The sequence below is a fragment of the Triticum aestivum genome, chromosome 5B (assembly GCF_018294505.1).
Source record: "Triticum aestivum cultivar Chinese Spring chromosome 5B, IWGSC CS RefSeq v2.1, whole genome shotgun sequence".
NCBI lineage: Eukaryota > Viridiplantae > Streptophyta > Magnoliopsida > Poales > Poaceae > Triticum > Triticum aestivum.
The window spans coordinates 316,211,883-316,226,497 of record NC_057807.1 but is presented as its reverse complement, the minus strand read 5'-3'; positions in this window follow the sequence as shown (position 1 = coordinate 316,226,497).

Here is a 14,615-nt window from a genome sequence, read left to right as displayed (position 1 = left end):
TGGTATCCTCCTTTGAATGATTCGAGTGGCTTGACTTGGCACATGTTCACGCATGTAGTTGAAACAAAATCAACATAGCCTCCACGATATTTATATTCATGGTGGATTATATCCTACTCATGCTTGCACTCGGTGTTGATTAATTTTAATGCATGTTCATGACTGTTGTCGATCTCTAGTTGATCGCTTCCTAGTCTCTTTCTAGCCTTCACTTGTACTAAGCGGGAATACTGCTTGTTCATCCAAAATCCATAAACCCCAAAGTTATTCCATATGAGTCCATCGTACCTTCCTATATGCGGTATCTACCTGCCGTTCCAAGTAAATTTGCATGTGCCAATCTCCAAACCTTCAAATGAAATTATGTTTTGTATGCTCGAACAGCTCATGTATCAACTAGGGTTGTCTGTATCTTCCATGCTAGGCAGGTTATTCTCAAGAGGAGTGAACTCTGCTCCTCACTCACGAGAAATTGGCCGGTAACCGGGATGCCCAGTCCCATGCTCAAATCAAATTAAAATAATTGCAAACAAAACTCCCCCAGGATTGATGTTAGTTGGAGGCACCCTTTGTTTTGGGGAAGCCATGGATTGATGCTTGTTGGTGGAGGGGAGTATAAACTTTACCATTCTGTTTGGGAACCGCCTATAATGTGTGTAGCATGGAAGATATCGAGATCTCTCGGTTGTTATGTTGACAATGAAAGTATACCACTCAAAATATTATTTATCTCTATTTCAAAATCGAGCTCTAGCACCTCTACAAACCCATGCTTCCCTCTGCGAAGGGCCTATCTATTTACTTTTATGTTGAGTCATCATCCTCTTATTAAAAAGCACCCGCTGGAGAGCACCGCTGTCATTTGCATGCATTACTATTAATTTATATTGAGTATGACTATGATTGGATCTCTTTTACCATGAATTACAATGTCTAGTCAGTCCTTGATCTTCAGAGGTGCTCCGCATTTATGTTTTGCGATCTCAGAAAGGGCTAGCGAGATACCATCTTGTTATATCATATTATGATTGTTTTGAGAAAGTGTTGTCATCCGAGATTTATTATTATTGCTCGCTAGTTGATTATGCCATTGATATGAGTAAACATGAGGCCTAAGTGTTATTGTGAATATGGTTAGTTCATAATCTTTGCTGAAACCTTGAATGCTGGCTTTACATATTTACAACAACAAGAGCAAATAGAGTTTGTAAAAGTTTTTGTTTATCAGTTTCAGTTTGTCAACTGAATTGCTTGAGGACAAGCAAAGGTTTAAGCTTGGGGAAGTTGATACTTCTCCGTCGTATCTACTTTTCCAAACACTTTTGCCCTTGTTTTGGACTCTAACTTGCATGATTTGAATGGAACTAACCCGGACTGACGATGTTTTCAGCAGAACTGCCATGGTGTTAATTTTTGTGGAGAAATAAAAGTTCTTAGAATGACGTGAAAATCCACGAAGCAACTTTTTGGAATTAATAAAAAATATTGCCAAAAGAATCAACGTCAGGGGCCCACACCCTGTCCACGAGGGTGGGGGCGTGCCCTACCCCCCTGGGCGTGCCCCCTGCCTCGTGGGCCCCCTGGAGCTCCACCGACCTCAACTCCAACTTCATATATTCACGTTCGGGGAGAAAAATCAGAGAGAAGGATTCATCGCGTTTTACGATATGGAGCCATCGCCAAGCCCTAATCTCTCTTGGGAGGGCTGATCTGGAGTCCGTTCGGGGCTCCGGAGAGGGGAATCCGTCGCCATCGTCATCATCAACCATCCTCCATCACCAATTTCATGATGCTCACCGCCATGCGTGAGTAATTCCATCATAGGCTCGCCGGATGGTGATGGGTTGGATGAGATTTACCATGTAATCGAGTTAATTTTGTTAGGGTTTGATCCCTTGTATCCATTATGTTCTGAGGTTGATGTTGCTATGAATTTTCTATGCTTAATGCTTGTCACTAGGGCCCGAGTGCCATGATTTCAGATCTTAACCTATTATGTTTTCATGAATATATGTGAGTTCTTGATCCTATCTTGCAAGTCTATAGTCACCTATTATGTGTTATGATCCAACAACCCCGAAGTGACAATAATCGGGACCACTCTCGGTGATGACCGTAGTTTGAGGAGGTCGTGTATTCACTAAGTGTTAATGCTTTGGTTCGGTACTCTATTAAAAGGAGGCCTTAATACCCCTTAGTTTCCAATAGGACCCTGCTGCCACGGGAGGGTAGGACAAAAGATGGCATGCAAGTTCTTTTCCATAAGCACGTATGACTATATTCGAAATACATGCCTACATTACATTGATGAACTGGAGCTAGTTCCGTGTCATCCTATGTTATAACTATTGCATGAGGAATCGCATCCGACATAATTATCCATCACTGATCCAATGCCTACGAGCTTTTCACATATTGCTCTTTGCTTAGTTACTTTACTGTTGCTGTTGTTACAATTACTACAAAACTGCTACTGTTACTTTTGCCACTATTACCGTTACTTCCATACTACTTTGCTACTAAATACTTTGTTGCAGATATTAAGTTATCCAGGTGTGGTTGAATTTACAACTCAATTGCTAATACTTGAGAATATTTTTTGGCTCCCCTTGTGTCGAATCAATAAATTTTGGTTGAATACTCTACCCTCAAAAACTGTTGAGATCCCCTATACTTGTGGGTAATCAATCCCCAAGCTTAGATGCTTGAGACTTATTGAAATATTAGCTTGAGATGCCTTGAGAATCCCCAATCTTGAGCTTTTGTGTCTCCTTAATTCCTCTTATATCACGGTTTCCCTAAACCTCAAAAACTTCATCCAGACAAAACTCAACAAGAACTCGTGAGATAAGTTAGTATAAATCAGTGCAAAACCTTATCATTCTCTACTGTAGCAAATCACTAAAATTATTATTCAATATTGCATACTGAATGCCTCTGCATATTTAATACTCCTATCCTGAAATATAATCATTAAACAAGCAAACATATGCAAACAATGCAAACATAATAGCAATCCGCCAAAACAGTACAGTCTGTAAAGAATGCAAGATTCATCATACTTCCCTAACTCCACAAATTATGACAAAAATACTACACTGTAGAAAATTTATCAGATCTTATTTTGCAAAAAGTTTCAACAATTTATCACATTCTGACTTTTCTAGGAAATTTTTGCAACATCGATAAACTTTCTGTTTTCAAACAGCAACAAGTATACTTGCAAAATAAGCATGGCAATGGCTATCATCGCTACTTTTATTGAAATAAAAGATGCAAAACATTATTATAAATAACATAAAGAAAATCCTAGCAAAATAAATTGACGCTCCAAGCAAAACACATATCATGTGACGAATGAAAACATAGCTCCAAGTGAGGTTACCGATAATGCTAGAGACAAAAGAGGGGATGCCATCCGGGGCATCCCCAAGCTTAGTTGCTTGGATCTTCCTTGAATATTACCTTGGGGGTGCCTTGGGCATTCCCAATATTAGGGTCTTATCACTCCTTATTCTCCCCATATCGACATCTCACCCAAAACTTGAAAACTTCAATCACACGAAACTTAACGGAACCTTGTGAGATAGGTTAGTATGATAAAGAGCAAACCATTTCACTTTTGGTATTGTCAAAGACAATATTAATAATTGTTTCCACACAATTCCTACTATATAATATCATTTTCACATTTTTATTGAGTAATATAAGCCACAAAAACAAGGAAACAAGCAAACTATGCATTGAAAACAGAATCTGTCAAAAACAGAACAGTCTGTAGTAATCTGTACTCAAACCATACTTCAGATACTCCAAAAAATATGAAAAAAATTAGGACCATGTGAGAAATTTGTATATTAATATTATTCAAAAATAATCAACTCAAAAGCACTCTTCTGTTAAAAATGATAGCTATTTTCATGAGCGCAAGAGTTTCTGTTTTTCAGCAAGATCAAATTAACTATCACCCAACATGATCCCAAAGGCTTTACTTGGCACTTTATTGAAACAAAAAGCAATAAAACATGATTAGTACAGTATCCTAATCATGAGAACACATAAAACAGTAGGTAAAAGTGTTGGGTTGTCTCCCAGCAAGTGCTTTTCTTTAATGCCTTTTAGCTAGGCATGATGAGTTCAATGATGCTCGCATAAAAGATAAGAATTGAAACATAAAGAGAGCATCATGAACCATATGACTAGCATATTTAAGTCTAACCCACTTCCTATGCATAGGGATTTTGAGAGCAAACAACTTGTAACAAGAATCAACTAGCATAGGAAAGTAAAACAAGTGCAACTTAAAAACTTTCAACATAGAGAGGAAACTTGATATTATTGAGATATGTAGAAACATATGTTCCTCTCTCATAATAATTTTCTATAGCATCATGAATGAATTCAACAATATAACTATCACATAAATCATTATTTTCATGATACATAAGCATAGAATTTTTGTTACTCTCCACATAAGCAAATTTATTCTCATGAATAGTAGTGGGAGAAAGCTCAACAAAATAACTATCATGAGAGTGAAAATTAAAATCATGATGGCAAGTTTCATGGTTATCATTATTCTTTATAGCATACATGTCATCACCATAATCATCATACATAGGAGGCATGCTTTCATCATAATAAATTTTCTCATCAAAACTTGGGGGGCTAAAAATATCATCTTGATCAAACATAGCATCCTGAGGCTTATGGCTTTGAATATCATTAGCATCATGGATATTCAAAAAATTCATACTAACAACATTGCAATCATGCTCATCATTCATGCCAATCATTTTATTAAATTCTTCTTCTATCAGTTGAGCACAATTTTCCGAACCATCATTTTCAAGAAAGACATTATAAAGATGATCAATAATGTGATGCAACCTCAATTCCAAATTTTTGTGTAGTTTCCTTTTATAAACCAGTGATAAAACAAGAAACTAAAAGATTCAATTGCAAGATCTAAAGATACACCTTCAAGCACTCACCTCCCCGGCAACGGCACCAGAAAAGAGCTTCGTTGACGGGATGTGAGTGTCGCTTACCTAACCTCCCCTGCAACAGCGCCAGAAAAGAGCTCGATGTCTACTACGCAACTTTATTCTTGTAGACACGTGTTGGGCCTCCAAGCGCAGAGTTTTGTAGGACAGTAGCAATTTTCCCTCAAGTGGATGACCTAAGGTTTATCAATCCGTGAGAGGTGTAGGATGAAGATGGTCTCTCTTCAAATGACCCTGCAACCAAATACAAGAAATCTCTTGTGTCCCCAACACACCCAATACAATGGCAAATTGTATAGGTGCACTAGTTCGGCGAAGAGATGGTGATAAAAGTGTAATATGGATGGTAGAAATATATTTTTATAATCTGAATAAATAAAAACAACAAGGTAGCAAATAGTAAACGGGCACAAAAACGGTGTTGCAATGCTTAAAAATGAGGCTAGGGTCCGTACTTTCGCTAGTGCAACCTCTCAACAATGCTAACATAGTTCGATCATTAGATTATCCCTCAAAGTTATTTAACAAATCACTCCCGAGTTCCTATTAGCGGAGAACAAAAGATAGGAATTGTCTGTAGGTCACGAAACCACCTCAAAGCTATTATTTGATCTATTCAAGAGTTTGTAACTAAAATAACACAAAGCTATTTTTTTTGTTCGATCTAATCTAGAGTTTGTACAAGAATAACACCAAAGAAAATTCATATTCATAATACTCAATCCATACAAAGAACTATAAAGAGACCCCAAAGTTTCCGTCGGAGAAAAACGTGCATCAACCCCTATGCATAGATTACCTCAATATCACCGCTGGAACGCGAGTTGAATGCCATAACACATATCAAGTGAATCAATAAGATACCTCATTGTCACCTCAAGTATTCATATTGCAAGACATATATCATGTGTTCTCATCTCTGAATATTCAATCCGACAAGACAAAACTTTGAAGGGTAAAGATTCAATTCATCATAACAAGAGTATAGAGGGGAGAAACATCATGTGATCCAACTATATTAACAAAGCCCAGGATATATATCACGAGAGAGAGAGAGAGAGAGAGATCAAACACATAGCTACTGGTACAAACCCTCAGCCCCGAGGGTGGACTACTCCCTCCTCATCGTCGTGGCCATCGGGGTGATGGAGATGGCCACCAGAGATGATTCCCCCTCCGGCAGGGCGCCGGAATAGGGTCTAGATTAGATCTCATGGATACAGAGCCTTGCGGCGGTGGAACATTTGATCTAGGGCTACCCCGATGGGTTTCGGAATATTTGTGAATTTATAGGGTAAAGAGGGGGTGCGGGAGGCCACCGAGGTGGGCACAACCCACCTAGGCACGCCAGGGGGCCCTGGCGCGCCCTGGTGGGTTGTGCCCCCCTCGGGGCACCCCCCAGGTGCAGCTCAGGCCCATTGGGTTCCTTCTGGTCCATAAAAATCTCCAAAAAGTTACGCTATGTTTGGACTCGGTTTGATATTGATTTCCTGCGATGTAAAAAAACAAGCAAAAAACAGCAACTGGCACTGGGCACTGGGTCAATAGGTTAGTCCCAAAAAATGATATAAAATTGCTATAAAATGATTGTAAAACATCCAAGAATTATAATATATTAGCATGAGTACTTAAAAAATTATAGATACGTTGGAGACGTATCAGCATCCCCAAACTTAATTCCTACTCGTCCTTGAGTAGGTAAATGATAAAAGAAATAATTTATGAAGTGTGAATGCTAGAAAAGTGCATAAGTTTGATCAAAGATAATTTCAATCAGTTTTCCTAGCATCATAATAGAAATTCTTTCTCATAAAATTTCTCATGTTATAGTAGCAACCAATTCACATGTTAAAGTTCAAACAATAAATTCTCTTGAAACCCAACAACCTATGTTCTCAGTCACCAAGCAATTGCAATTCAACTTATTCAACAGAGTTTAAGTAAGAGCTCCATGTAAGGGCATATTTATCCCCAAGGTGTTTTGGTGATTGATGACAATGCTTGTGCGGACTAATCGTGTGCGTTAAGTTCTTTCAGAGATTCATCCATTGGCACGAGACGATTACCTCCACTCGGTGTTTTACTCAAGACGGTGTAGCTCCTTCGTTTCGTTGCTGGTGGTCTACTTTCGTAGGAGTCACCGTACTATCAAGAGGGGATCTGCTTTGGTAAGACTAGGGTGGAATCAACACGTACACATCCATATCACCCGTCGTTTTTCCTTCCGCTTAGTTGGGGTTGCCCTACTTCCCTTGAGTATGCCTTGTCCTGCCCCAGCGGTAATACCGCGGTCCACAGCGGTAGTACCGCCGAAGCACCCCAGCGGTAGTACCGCTCACAGAGCAGTAGTACCGCTCCTAAGCGGTAGTACCGCTTGTGGTCTTCGGTCGTAGTACCGCAGTGCTTCCGGGCTACTGCCGCCTCGATTCGAGAACGAAGTTTTTCGTGCCGGGTTTTGCGGCACTAAGGGCGGTAGTAGTGGTGGTAGTACTGCTCCAAGTGGTAGTACCGCGCCTACCCCCACGGTAGTACCGCCCTGGGGTCAGGGCTCAGCGCGGCAGTACCGCTGGGTAGGAGCGGTAGTACCGCCCTAAGCAGTAGTACCGCCCTTCCCTAGCGGTAGTACTGCCCTGGGGTCAGGGCCCTGTCAGTGCGGCATACCGCTGGGTATGTGCGGTAGTACCGCCCTAAGCGGTAGTACCGCCCTTCCCTGGCGGTAGTACCGCCCTGTGCGGGGCTGCTCAGTGGAATAACGGTTGGATTGAGCCCCCCACTATATAAAGGGGTCTTCTTCCCCAAAGTTGACCTGCCTCTTTCCCCCAAAGCTCCATTGTTGCTCCAAGCTCCATTTTCACCCGATCTCTCTCCCTAGCCAATCAAACTTGTTGATTTGCTCGGGATTGGTTGAGAAGGCCCAGATCTACACTTCCACCAAGAGAAATTTGATTCCCCCCACTTATCCCCAGCGGATCTTGTTACTCTTGGGTGTTGAGCACCCTAGACGGTTGAGGTCACCTCGAAGCCATACTCCATTGTGGTGAAGCTTCGTGGTGTTGTTGGGAGCCTCCAAGTGTTGTGGAGATAGCCCCAATCTTGTTTGTAAAGGTCCAGTTTCTGCCTTCAAGGGCTCCAATAGTGGAATCACGGCATCTCGCATTGTGTGAGGGCGTGAGGAGATTACAGTGGCCCTAGTGGCTTCTTGGGGAGCATTGTGCCTCCACACCGCTCTAACGGAGACGTACTTCCCCTTAAAAGGAAGGAACTTCGGTAACACATCCTCGTCTCCACCGGCTCCACTCTTGGTTACCTTGTCCCTTTACTTTTGCAATCTTACTTGAGTTGTATCTATTGCTTGCTTGTGTGCTTATTGACTTTGCATCATATAGGTTGTCCACATAGTTGCACATCTAGACAACCTATTTCACTGCAAGGTTTAAATTGTTAAAGAAAAGTCTAAAAATTGTTAGTTGCCTATTCACCCCCCCCCCCTCTAGTCAACCATATCAATCCTTTCAATTGGTATCAGAGCCTCGTCTCTTTATTAAGGACTTTGCCGTCCAAAGAGTATGGTTGACACCCACGACAATGCGGAGGAGCACTCCGGTGTGAATCCCATCTCGTCCACGGCCGAAGGGGGAGCCTCGGTCTCACGTGAGGAATTCAATGTGGCTTTAGACACATTGAAAACCTCCATGATGGCCGAGGTTAAAAGCATGTTTTCTGAATTCCTAGACGGACTTAAACTATCTACCTCGCCAATGAAAGTCGGTGATCCCACTAACAAGGTGACGGATGCTACCTCCAACAAAGGGGAAGCTAACAGTAAAAAGAGTTCGTCTACTAGTGGTAGAAATGGCACCGGCATCTTTGCCAATGTGGAACCCACAGTGTATAGAGGACCGATCCCCTCTACTCATTTGAATCATGCCGGTCCTCCTCCTAAATATGTGAAAAATGAAGATTTTGACTCTTGGGTTTATCGCTTCAAGCGTCACTTAAAACATGTGAACACTAACCTTTGGAGAATTATTGAAGAAGGTTTCTATCCTCATGATCCAAGCAACTTCACCCCTCGAGAAGAAGTGGACAATCAATTCAATGAGAGTGCTCTCTTCATCATCCAAGATGCAATCCTTCCCGAAGATCTCCCTCATCTTCAACCTCATGTCATGGCTAAAGAAGCATGGAAATGTGTTGAGTCTCTCTATCATGGAAGTGCTAGCATTCAACGCCCCAACTATGAAGTGGTGCAAGATGAAGCCGATGAGTTTGCAATGAAAGAGGATGAAGAACCTCATGAGCTCTTTCGAAGAGTGACCAAACTCGCGGTCGCACTCCAAGATCATGGGAGCAAGGACACGGATGACAACTGGATCAAGTGCAAGTTCCTCAAGGCCATGATGCCCTACAACAAGGCCATGTCCTCCGTCATTCGCCAAAGACCGGACTTCCACTCCATGACCTCAGGTGAAGTGTTAGATGAGTTTGTTGCAATGAGCATCTTGGACAAGACCGCCGACAATGCCGTGCTCCGTTCTCAAAGGGCAAAGAAGCCCAATCTTGCCTTGAAGGCTAAGGTTAGTGTGGAAGAAGAAGAAGAAGAGGAAGATGAGGAGAGCAACCCCGAGGACACGAAGTATGATTATCATGAGCACATGGCTCTTGCCTCAAGACAATTTTGGAGTAAGAAGAATACAAGACCCAACTTCAACAAGAACAACTCAAGTGGCCTCAAGGGCAAGCAACGAGTTAGAACTTATTTCAACTGTGGCAATGTTAGCCATTTCGTTGCGGATTGTCCTTACGAGAAGCGGGAAGACAATGGTGGCAAGTTCATCCGAAAAGACAAAGCCAAGTCCTTGTCCAACAAGAACAACTTCACCAAGAAGACTCCTACTCATGGGTTGGTGGTTCAAGAAGAATACCGTGAGGATGACGATGATGATGAAGATGGTGAAACAATGGCCATGGCATCCGTTGCCATTGTCACAACTCCCCGGGTGTTTCTCTTCGATGCACCTAACGAGAACATCATCGCCAAGTGCCTCATGGCTAAGGCCACCAACAAGGTAACCCCCAATATCAAAACCACCATTATTCCTAATCCTCCTTCAACGGATGACTTTGATAATGGTAAGAGGTCTAATGAGGAGATTAATGAATTTGAGTCCTTCATGAGTAAGCTCAAGGGAAAATTCAAGAAGCACTTCGTTGCTCTCTTGGAACAACTTGGTGAAGCCAATGACATGATAGAGGCTCACGAAGAGACCATCTCTGAGATGGAAGGTCATAGTCGTGATTATGCCGATGAGATATCGGATCTATCTAATGATCTTGCTAAGGAGCGTGGGCATCGTTTGGCTCTTGAGGAGTCACACAACGATGACCATGCCAAATTAAATAAAGATCTTGATCATGCTCTTGTTGTGTCTCATGTTCTAACTTTCGAGAAGGCTAAACTTGGGGTTGATCATGCTAGACTCAAGGAGGAGTTTGATGTACTTGACAAGTCCCATAAGGTCTTGAAAGGTGCTCATGCAAACCTCAAGGAGTCTCATGCTCAACTCCAAGTTAAACTTCCAAGGAAAAGGCCACATTTCCTCACATGGTCTTAATTGATAATGCAAATGCTACTAACCCATGTTGTGAGCATGTGCATCTTGTGGAGGAGAATGCCAAGTTGAAGGAACAACTCGAGAAAGGTCGTGTGTCATGCATACAAGGCGAGAAGAACCTAAATGACCTTTTGAGCAATCAAAAGGAAGTTGTGGGCAAAGAGGGAGTTGGGTTTACGCCCAAGTCCAAGAACAAGAAGAAGAACAAGGAGAAGAATAACAAGACCAATCGACCTCCCCCGCTCGAGCAAACTTTTGTGAAGGAGGGAGAGGGTGCTCCTAAGAAGAAGAATGACAATGCGAGGAGTGGTGATGCCAAAGAGCGCAAAGCCATCTCTCCCAACAAAGCCGGCGACTTTAACCCTTCTTATGTGTTGTGTCGTGCTAGCGATGGGCCTGTTTATGCTAAATTTGTTGGTTCTTCTTATGAGTACATTGAATGGTCTATTTGGGTTCCTAAGACCCTTGTTACTAACATCAAAGGACCCATTACTCAATGGGTACCTAAAACCAAGCATTGATATCTTGTAGGTGTTTGCTTCCGGTGGGGGATCATGGTTGCTCGATAGTGGAGCAACAAATCATATGACCGGGAGCAAGGACTTGGTGGTGGACGTGCACAAGATCCCACCTATGCCCACCAATGTTGAATGGGGTGATGCCTCACATTCTAAGGTATTGGGTCTTGGCAAGGTTGTCATTTCTCATGATCTAACGATCGAGAAAGTCATGCTTGTTGAGTCCCTTGCGTTTAATTTACTTTCCGTTCGTCAACTCGCACTCATGGGCTTTGCCACCTTCTTTGATATTGATACCGTGGCCCTCTTGTGGAGCAAGACTCTTAAAGTAGCTTTTGTTGGGCATGTCGAGAACGGTCTCTATGTGATTAACTTTTCGGAGCAACCCACTAAGACCGCGACATGCCTAATGGCTAAAGTTGATGTGGGATGGCTTTGGCATCGCCGTTTAGCCCACGTCAATATGAGATCTTGCAAAGTCTTCTCAAGGGGGACCATGTTCATGGACTAACGAATGTTAGTTTTGCCAAAGATCGTGTTTGCAGTGCTTGTATCGAAGGAAAGCTTCATGAGACGGCTCACCCTCCCACGACTATCATCTACTCGAAGAGACCCTTGGAGCTCCTGCACATGGACCTTTTCGGGCCTCCATCCTTTGATAGTCTTGGGGGTAGAAAGTATTGCTTGGTGATTGTGGATGATTATTCAAGATACACTTGGGTATACTTCTTCAAGAGGAAGAGTGAGACTCAACAAACCGTCATCAACTTTGCAAATGAAGCTCAACATCAACGTAATGCAAAGATCCTAACAATAAGAAGTGACAACGGCACCGAGTTCAAGAACTACACCTTGGATGAGTTTCTTAGTGATGAAGGTATCAAGCATCAATATTCTGCACCATATACCCCTCAACAAAATGGTGTTGCGGAGAGGAAGAACCGGACGTTGATGGATGCGGAAAGGACCATGATGGCGGAGTTCAAGTCTCCATACAACTTTTGGGCCGAAGCCATCAACACAGCATGTCATGCATCCAATCGGCTCTATCTCCGCAAAGGCTTGAACAAGACTCCGTATGAGATACTCACCGGGAACAAGCCCAATCTCAAGTACTTCTGGGTGTTCGGGTGTAAGTGTTTCCTTCTCAAGAAAGGTGTTCGTTTGTCTAAATTTGAGGCTAGAGTTCATGAGGGCATATTTGTTGGTTATGCTACAAACTCGCATGCTTACCGTGTTCTCAACAAGTCCAACGGACTCATTGAGGAGACGTGTAACGTAGAGTTTGACGAAAATAACGGCCCCCAAGTGGAGCAAAGTGGTACTTGTGATGTAGGTGATGAAATTCCTCCCCAAGCCATAAGAAGAATGGGTATTGGTCATATCCTACCCATTGAGGAACCCCTTGTGGCCGAAGGAGAAGGACAATGCTCCACCTCTGTGGAGCCTTCACCTACTCAAGACCCACACGCTTCCGAAGAACAAAGTGAAGGCCCTCAACCTCGGGAACAAGACCAAGGGCAAGATCAATCTCAAGATGGTGGTGAACCTTCACATGATGCCCAAGGTCAAGTTCTCCCCCTCGAGCAAGTTCAAGATCATGAGCAAGCTCAAGATCAAGAACAAGCTCATGACGACGCTCAAGATGATCAAGTGAACCCTCCTCCTTCGACATCCGAGGAGGAATTGGAGCGTCGTGCCGTGAAGATTGCTTCCAAACTCACCACCAAAGGTCATCTCATGGAGAATGTGGTTGGAAGCCTAAGAAAGGGGGTAAGCACTCGTAGACAATTAGCAAACTATTGTGAACATCACGCGTTTGTCTCTTGTGTTGAACCCCATAAGGCCTATGAGGCGCTCGAAGACTCGGATTGGCTCAATGCCATGCATGAAGAACTCAACAACTTCGAGTACAACAAGGTGTGGAGGTTGGTGCCAAGGCCTTCCGGGAACCATAACATCATTGGAACCAAGTGGATCTTCAAGAACAAGCAAGATGCTCATGGGAACATCATTCGCAACAAGGCAAGATTGGTAGCACAAGGCTACTCCCAAGTCGAGGGTATCGACTATGGTGAAACCTTTGCTCCCCTTGCTCGCCTTGAATCCATTCATTTGTTGATTGCTTATGCTTCCCATCACAACTTTAAGTTGCAACAAATGGATGTTAAAAGTGCTTTTCTTAATGGTCCTATTAATGAGTTGGTCTATGTCAAGCAACCCCCTGGGTTCGAGGATCCCTTCTTCCCGGATCATGTGTATCAACTCGATAAGGCGCTCTATGGCCTTAAACAAGCCCCACGTGCGTGGTATGACCACCTTACCGAGTTGTTACAAGATCGTGGATTTGAAGTGGGGCTAATCGATCCCACTCTTTTTACCAAGAAGGTCAAAGGGGAGTTGTTTGTATGCCAACTATATGTTGATGACATTATCTTTGGTTCCCCTAACAAAGCTTTCAATGAAGAATTTGCCGCTCTCATGACCTCTAAGTTCAAGATGTCTTCGATGGGAGAGTTGAAGTTCTTCCTTGGTTTTGATATCAAACAAAGAAGAGAAGGTACCTTCATCAACCAAGCCAAATACACTCAAGACATGCTCAAGAGATTCAAGCTAAGTGATGTCAAGCCAGCCTCTACTCCAATGCCCACCAAGTGCCAACTTGACATTGGTCCCAATGGTAAAGCAGTGGATCAAAAGGTATATCGCTCCATGATTGGCTCCTTGCTTTACCTTTGTGCATCTAGACCGGATATCATGTTGAGTGTGGGGATGTGTGCACGGTTTCAAGCCGCACCAAAGGAAAGTCACTATGTGGCGGTCAAGCGAATCTTTCGATATTTGGCTCATACCCCAAACTTTGGCCTTTGGTACCCAAGAGGGGCAAACTTCAAGCTTGAAGGCTTTACAGATTCCGATTGGGCGGGAGACAAAGTGGATAGGAAGTCCACCTCCGGAGGGTGCCAGTTTCTTGGGTGCTCTTTGGTGAGTTGGTCTTCCAAAAAGCAAAGTTGTGTGTCTCTCTCGTCCACCGAAGCGGAATATGTGGCGGCTGGTAGTTGTTGTGCACAACTCTTATGGATGAGGCAAACTTTAAAGGAATATGGTGTCATTTGTGACAAAGTGCCTCTTTGGTGTGACAACGAAAGTGCCATCAAGATTTCTCTCAACCCGGTGCAACACTTCAAGACGAAGCATATTGAGATTCGGTATCATTTCATCTGGGATCACATTAGGCAAGGGGAGATCGAGCTCAAGTATGTCAACACTCATGATAACCTTGCAGATATCTTCACGAAGCCCTTGGATGAAGCAAGATTTCGCGAGTTAAGGCATGAGCTAAATATCATTGATTCAAGCAATGTGACTTGAACCCTTGCACACCCCTCCCCACTCAGCTTGGTGTCTAGCTTAGGTGTAGGCATGGACATAGGGGGAGTGTTGTTCTCTCAATGAACTCTCCCTCCCCCCATTAT